This window comes from Lipotes vexillifer, unplaced genomic scaffold, assembly GCF_000442215.2.
Source record: "Lipotes vexillifer unplaced genomic scaffold, Lipotes_vexillifer_v1.1 scaffold341, whole genome shotgun sequence".
Taxonomy (NCBI): Eukaryota; Metazoa; Chordata; class Mammalia; order Artiodactyla; family Lipotidae; genus Lipotes; species Lipotes vexillifer.
In genome coordinates this window covers 1,085,150-1,092,442 of record NW_006797957.1, presented here as the reverse complement: position 1 = coordinate 1,092,442, position 7,293 = coordinate 1,085,150, and the positions used below count along the sequence as shown (strand labels likewise).

At 41.6% G+C, this 7,293-nt stretch overlaps 1 pseudogene; it reads right to left on the bottom strand.

Annotated features, from left to right (window-relative positions):
- Positions 1 to 449: 449 nt before the first annotated feature.
- On the bottom strand, positions 450 to 2,154 carry LOC103072193 (60S ribosomal protein L6-like; annotated as a pseudogene).
- Positions 2,155 to 7,293: the final 5,139 nt, after the last annotated feature.

Below are 7,293 nucleotides of genomic sequence, written 5' to 3'. Positions count from 1 at the left end.
CTGGTTGCTCTGTAAATAGTTGTAATTTTGGTGTGTGCCCGTGAGAGGAGGTGAGCGCAGGGTCTTTCTACTCCACCTATCTTGGCCCATCTCTTAAGTGCAAATCTTTTAAATTGGACTTAACCTGTTTATATCTCGTGTCAATTTTTCCTTTTGGGGAGACATATCTCTAAGAGCTCTTTGTAAATGAAGAAAATTAGCCCTTTGCTACATATGCTGTAAGTATTTTCCTGAATTGCCCTCCCCCTTTAATTGAGGTATAGTTTAATTGGGGTACAATACTATATAAGTATCAGGTATACAACATAGTGTTTCACAATTTTTAAAAGTTATATTTCATTTATAGTTACAAAATATTGGCTATATTCCCTGTGTTGTATATATCCTTGCAGCTTTTTTTTGTTTTTTTCAAATGGGTCAGTTATTTAATTAGGCTCTTTGTAAGAAGTTTAGAACACTACTTTGTGAGGATAAATTCCCTTCGTGAGAGCAAATACAGAGCGAAGGTAGCCCTGGAGCTGAGGAACAGCTTTGATTCTTCGCAGAATTTGTGAGTCCGCAGCTTTCTGATCTACCTTGCTCTGCTCTGTAATCTCGTAGTTCTCTCTCTGTGTGTCAAAGATCTCACCTTCCTGGTGCCTGAGCTTACGCAGCTTTTTTTTTTTTTTTTTTTTCTTGCGGTACGCGGGCCTCTCACTGTTGGGGCCTCTCCCGTTGCGGAGCACAGGCTCCGGACGCGCAGGCTCAGCGGCCATGGCTCACAGGCCCAGGCGCTCCGTGGCATGTGGGATCCTCCCGGACCAGGACACGAACCTGTGTCCCCTGCATCGGCAGGCGGACTCTCAACCACTGTGCCACCAGGGAAGCCCACGCCGCTTCTTTTAAAAAAAAAAATTTTTTTTTAAAAGCATTTTTATTGGAGCATAATTGCTTTACAATGGTGTGTTAGTTTCTGCTGTATCAAAAAGTAAATCAGCTATGTGTATACATATATCCCCATATCCCCTCCGTCTGTGTCTCCCTCCCACCCTCCCTATCCCACCCCTCTAGGTGGTCACAAAGCACAGAGCTGATCTCCCTGTGCTATGTGGCTGCTTCCCATTAGCTACCTATTTTACCTTTGGTAGTGTATATAAGTCCATGCCATGCTCTCACTTCGTCCCAGCTTACCCTTCCCCCTTCCCGTGTCCTCAAGCCCATTCTCTATGTCTGCATCTTTATTCCTGTCCTGCCTCTAGGTTCTTCAGAACCATTTTTTTTTTTTAGATTCCATATATATGTGTTAACATATGGTATTTGATTTTCTCTTTCTGACTTACTTCACTCTGTATGACAGACTCTAGGTCCATCCACCTTACTACAAATAACTCCATTTCGTTTCTTTTTATGGCTGAGTAATATTCCATTGTATATATGTGCCACATCTTCTTTATCCATTCGTCTGTTGATGGACATTTAGGTAGCTTCCATGACCTGGCTATTGTAAATAGAGCTACACAGCTTCTTTTTGAAGTAAGCATCAGTGAGATGTTCTGGGATTTTAACACCACTGATATCAATTTTGGTGGAGGTGGCAATGACAAATTTCTGGTGTGTTCTACGCCGAGGAACTCAATCGAGGGACAGAGATCCAGTCATAAGTAGCAAGCCACTGCTCAGCTGCTTCAGGAAAATGACCCTCTTGCCTCTGTGGCACCCAGGGAGGATGATCAGAATGGTCCCAGGAGTGATGCTAGCACCCAGTTTTCTCACATGCTTACTGAAGGGTTTTTTGCCGACTCAACAACTTTCGAGGGCACATCTTCAGTAGGATAATACCTAGGCATTTTGCAAAATTTAACCACTCGGGTACCACCCTTCTTGACACCACCAACTGGTTTTGTGACAGTAGCAAGAACCTCCACCTTCTTTTTCTTTCTCTTTTCAACCTTGGCTTTATTTTCTGAATACTTCCTCTTGTACAAGGCCTTTCTGGAAAACATAGCCGATCGGGAATGTCTGCCAATTCCTCTGACCAGGACAGGGCTTTGGCTTCAGCGGGGCTTCCCCTTCTTAACCTGCTTCACCTTTTTAACCTTTTGCCACCAGCATCAGCCTTCTTGGCTTCAGGTTTTTCTCCTTAGTATCTGGCTTCTCAGCTTTTTCACCCTCCATCTTGCAAGATGGGAAAGAGCTCCTTGTAGCTCATTTGTTTTATACATAGTAGTTGTACCTCTTAATCCCCTACCACTTTATTGCCCCTCCCCCTTCCCACTCCCCACTGAGTTGCCCTTTGTTTGTTGAATTGTTTGTGGCCTTGGAGAAATGTTTAATTTCTTCTTCTTTTTTAAAATGTAGTCAAATGTGTTAGTAGCTATTCAGTAGGTACTTATACCTGGAGAAGCAAGAAGAAGGTGGGAGCCTCAGCCTCCATTTCCTTGAATAACAGATTAGGAGCCAGGAGAGGGGATCTTAGGGTTTGAGATGTGGGAGTTGGGTTGGGGGAAAGATCAACCAAAGGGAGGTGAGTTAGGAAACTTGTAGGATGACCATGTGGTTGGGTCCCATGGGAAATATGATTAAGGGCTCTGGAATCATCCTTTGTGGGTTCAAATCCCAGGACTAATATTACAGAATGACTTTCGCAGGGGGCAGGTAATGAGCCTTGTATGCCTTAGTTTCTTCATGTAGAAATTATTAATATTTTATCTGAGGCTTAAATGAGATAAGGTCTGGCACAGTGCTTGGCAGACAGTGAGTGCTTCCTAGAAAAGAAATAGAGAACTTGGGTTAGCTTGTAGGAGGAATGGAAATGAATAGACATATGGAGAAACTCGTAGATTGTAGGTGAGTGAGTTTGAGAGGAATGAATGATCAACCCTCTTTCTGTGGTTAAAATCATGACCATATTACGAAAACAACAATCGAAGGCTGTGGCTTGGAGGTTCAACCTAGAGACTCTAGAACCAGAGAGCTTGTTCCAATTCCAGCCCTACCCCCGTACTGGCTTTGTGAAATTGGGCAAATCACTTAATGTCTCTCTGACTTGGTTTCTTCAACTAAAAGTGTGGAATAATAATTATACCTATCTTAGAGATGAAGAAATGAAAAGTGAGCTAAAATATGTAAAGCACCTAGAAAACTATCTGACACAGCGTGTGTACCTAAAAAATAGTTAGTATATTACTATTAATCATTTTTTCACTGTATCAGGTGCATTTTTACTATCACCTCATTTGAGTTTTCTGAGATAATTGTTCCTTTCAATACGCATCCACCTATTGCCAAGATATTGTTCTGATATTACTAGGTCCTAAATTTGGGGGTTGACTTAAGTCTGCCCTTCCATCCTCTGGATCTTTCATATTCTCTGCTAGACTAATAATATTCTATGTTATTAATAGGTATTGATAACTTCATGTTATCTGTCTCAAATGACATTTGCATTTTAACAAGAATTTTCAAGGCCTTGACTCAAAGCGGTGAGTAATGTGGTTATTTTAGGGATCCTGGCAGAGAGAAGCAGTCCTTGGGCTGGGAGAGCTTTCCTAAATTCTAAATTTATATCAAGCCAGCAGCTGCCTACCCTGCTCACTCAGAATATGGAGTGGGGTTGTATTGGTGATCAGGGAGTGATTTAAATCAATTAACCAATACTTTTGTCACTAGTTATATGCCGACAACTGTCTTAGGTAATGTGGGGAAGGATATAAAGATGAATAATCCTTGTTTCAAGGAATTTATAATCTAATTGAAGACATCAAGATGTAGAAAAATAAAAAAGATACTTATTCTCATGGCCAAGGTCAGAACAGACCTGAGAATGTTGCCTACGGATCAATATACTGGTGTGAAGTCTTGAGGGCCGGGTCAAACCAGGAAGAAGCTTATCTAGATAGGAGCTACTCATAAGATCATTTTACTGCAGAGCCATAGCAAGAGTAACTGCTTAGAAATGGAGCCAACTCTGAAGTCAGACCACTAAAGGCGGAGATACGGCATTGAGTTATGCAGCGGAGGGAGAGTCTGGATGAAGCATTAACAGAGAGTGAGAGCCTGGAACAGGATGGGAGTGCAGGGTAAGTGAAGGTGGAGGATCCATGTAACTTAGTGGGGACATCTTCCATATGAGCTCTGGCATGACTTGTGAGGTGAGGGTGGCATTTTAAAGGAACAAAACTGGGATGAACAAATAATATCTTTCCTCATTTGTCAAATAAGGAAGATTGAAACACTTGAGTACTAAGGAATTGCCCAGCTCTAGTAGTCTATAAGTCAATCATTCTAGGACCAAACAAAAAGCAACAATAGGTAATATTCAAATCAGCTATATAGACCCATGTTTCCAAATCATAGCCCATCAGAGTTCTTTTGTTCATTTGCTGTGAAATCTTTTAATTTTCTTACATTGTCTCTTGAATGTGTTAAGAAAATGTAGATTCTTAGTCCTCCAAAACTGAAGTGGTCTTCTTTACAAGACAGGAGAAAGAAGAAAAACAAACTTAGCCCAATTCAATGATTTAAACCTAAAGTTAAGCAGACTGAGACAAAATGATAGCGTCCGTTCTCCATTTTTTCCATTGAGCACCAGATCAGCTTTGATGTTCAGCATATTTTTCAATTATCCTTCTGTATTTTTAATAGATTAACAGCAAATCAGATGCTTATTGTACAATTCTCTAACAAGGCCAAAAAAAAGTATTACTGAAAAGAAAAAGAAAAGAACTAATGAATATTAAAAAAAAACAATTTTAACTAATTTGATCTTTTAGTTTTTACCCCTCTTCCCCCTTGCTTCACTCCAAGATGGTGTCTTGGTGTATTTGCTTATATAACCTTATGGTATTGAGTGGAGGGCGTCCTTGTGTTCATAAACATGTGTCTTCTGGCTCCTTAGTAACATCGGTCGTCAACCTGGTTGGTGCCAGGCCTGAATGCATTCCAGGGCGAAGCCGTTGCTTAGTGTAATTTGTGTTCTGGCCTCTCTGGTTTGATCAGGGCCAGTGGTGTCCCTGGCTGACCACGTTCACCCCAGTCCTGACTAGTACTAGGGAAACCCCTTGAAGTCTGGTTATAACTCCTATTTGGCCCTGGTGCAACAACACTCTTCCCTCCCAGTACACATTCCACTTCTACCCTGACTAGTACTTTTCCTTCCAAACCCCCTTACCAGCTTTCAGTGATAACTGAATCCCATCTAGATCACGCCTCCCATACCATGCTCACCACCTGATTTACTTTCAGGAGTGTGGGACTCTGGTGGGTGGTAGGGGGAACTGATAAGGTGATTGCATTCCAGATGTTCAGCAGGAAGCAGAGCAAAAGTCTTCTGTCTGGGAAGGTCCCCAACTCATCTGGCTTCTTCACCCATTCAATCAATACATATTAAGAACCTACTGTATGTTAGGCCCTCTGTTAGGTAATGGTGATATAATGGTGAACCAGGTAGGGTCCCTGTCCTCTTGGTGCTTGTAGAGTAATGGCAGGGGGGAGTACACATGATAAAGAACTCAGCAAACACGTACATAAATGCAATTTTTTAAGTGCTATGAAAGAAACAAATAGGATTCTGTGTTCCAAATAATAAGGGAGACATTAAAAAACCCATTTCAGAAGGAGTTTGGTGAAGATTTCTCTGATAAGGCACTTAATCTGTTAAGGATGAGAGACAGCCAACCGTGTGAAGACAGGAAGAGAATGCAGGGCAAGGCACAGCAAATGCAAAAGCCCGAGATGGTAAAGAGCCTCCAGATGGGTTGGGAAGTAATCTGCAGATATAAGATTTTCTTTCCATTCTTACAGAAAAGTGACATAATTTTCGGGGTATGATTGAGACTACAAACTAAAAACTTGCTGAGTTTTAAACAAGGCTCAGACTAACGTAAGCAAGTGAGGCCCTCACCTCAGGTACAAAATTTAAGGAAGCACCAAAAAACTAAATGGTCAAGGTAAGCATATTTTAAAACATCAAAATTAATGTAAAAATTCAATGATGAACAAAATATCAAATTTTAAATAAAATACAAAATCAGTGTTACTGAATTCTCCTTTTGTCATAGGCTCCAGTATGGCTTAGCACAGCTCTGGTATTACTATCATCTCCCAACAGAGATCATTTTACTTTTCCCTTTCCAGTTTGGATGCCTTTTATTTATTTTTCTTACCTAATTGTTCTGGCTAGAACTTTCAGTACTATGCTGAATAGAAGCAGTGAAAGTAGGTATCCTCTAACCTCTTAAAGTTTAGAATTCGTAAAAGGAGATGATTGGAATGTCCATAAAGTTTGGAAGGACTGATCTTTATGAGTGCGTCATCAGTTTTGACTTGAGTTGATTAATGGTGTTCCATTGTTATACACATATTTATTAACTTAATAAATATTTATTAACATATATGAAAAATTATCGCTAGGCTTTCCCTTTGTTACATTTTTTTTCTTGTATCATCATCTTGATGATTATTCTCTAATTCTTTTTCCACTGGAAATTAGGAATGAACAAGGTAAAAGAGCTGCCATAAAAAATGTTTGAGAAGTGCCAATATAGCCTATAAATCAATGGCTGAATTGTTTTGGAAAGGCTTTATGGTAATTTAAGGTAGAAAGATGGTATCAAGATTTAAGCTGCTATTTGGTTCACTTGCCACTTCGGGGAGGGATGCCCTGGTCAGGGCTGTGGCCAGTAGGACTGAGACATGGAGTAGGGACTCCCAACCCAATTCTGTGATGAATCTGAAGTTAGGAACATAAATAAAGCTGAAAACTGTCATGCAGGAATTCTGAGATTCAAGGGGTCATAAGGCAAGCTCTGGGGGTAGCCATGGCTGAAGGGAACTGGAAGCAGCGAGGACAGCCATGTTTGAAACAAGAGTCATGACTTCTGTGATCTCACACCCCCTGGGTATCAGTTGGAAGCTTTGACTAGGCAGAGTGCTGTAAGTATATTAAGGGTAGAACCAGACAGTATCACCCACTTAGTTATTCTCCTTCAAATCCATCTCAGCTATCGCCTTCCCTTGCTCCGTCTTCGTGCCTTTACTCAACTGTACTTAGAAAGTCAAGTTATTGCAATCAGGCTATCTGCAGAAAGGGCGGGTAGACCTCTTGGTACATATTTTTTTTTTTTGCGGTACGCGAGCCTCTCACTGTTGTGGCCTCTCCCGTTGCGGAGCACAGGCTCCAGACGCACAGGCTCAGCGGGCCTGGCTCACGGGCCCAGCTGCTCCGCGGCATGTGGGATCTTCCTGGACCGGGGCACGAACCTGTGTCCCCTGCATTGGCAGGCGGACTCTCAACCACTGCGCCACCAGGGAAGC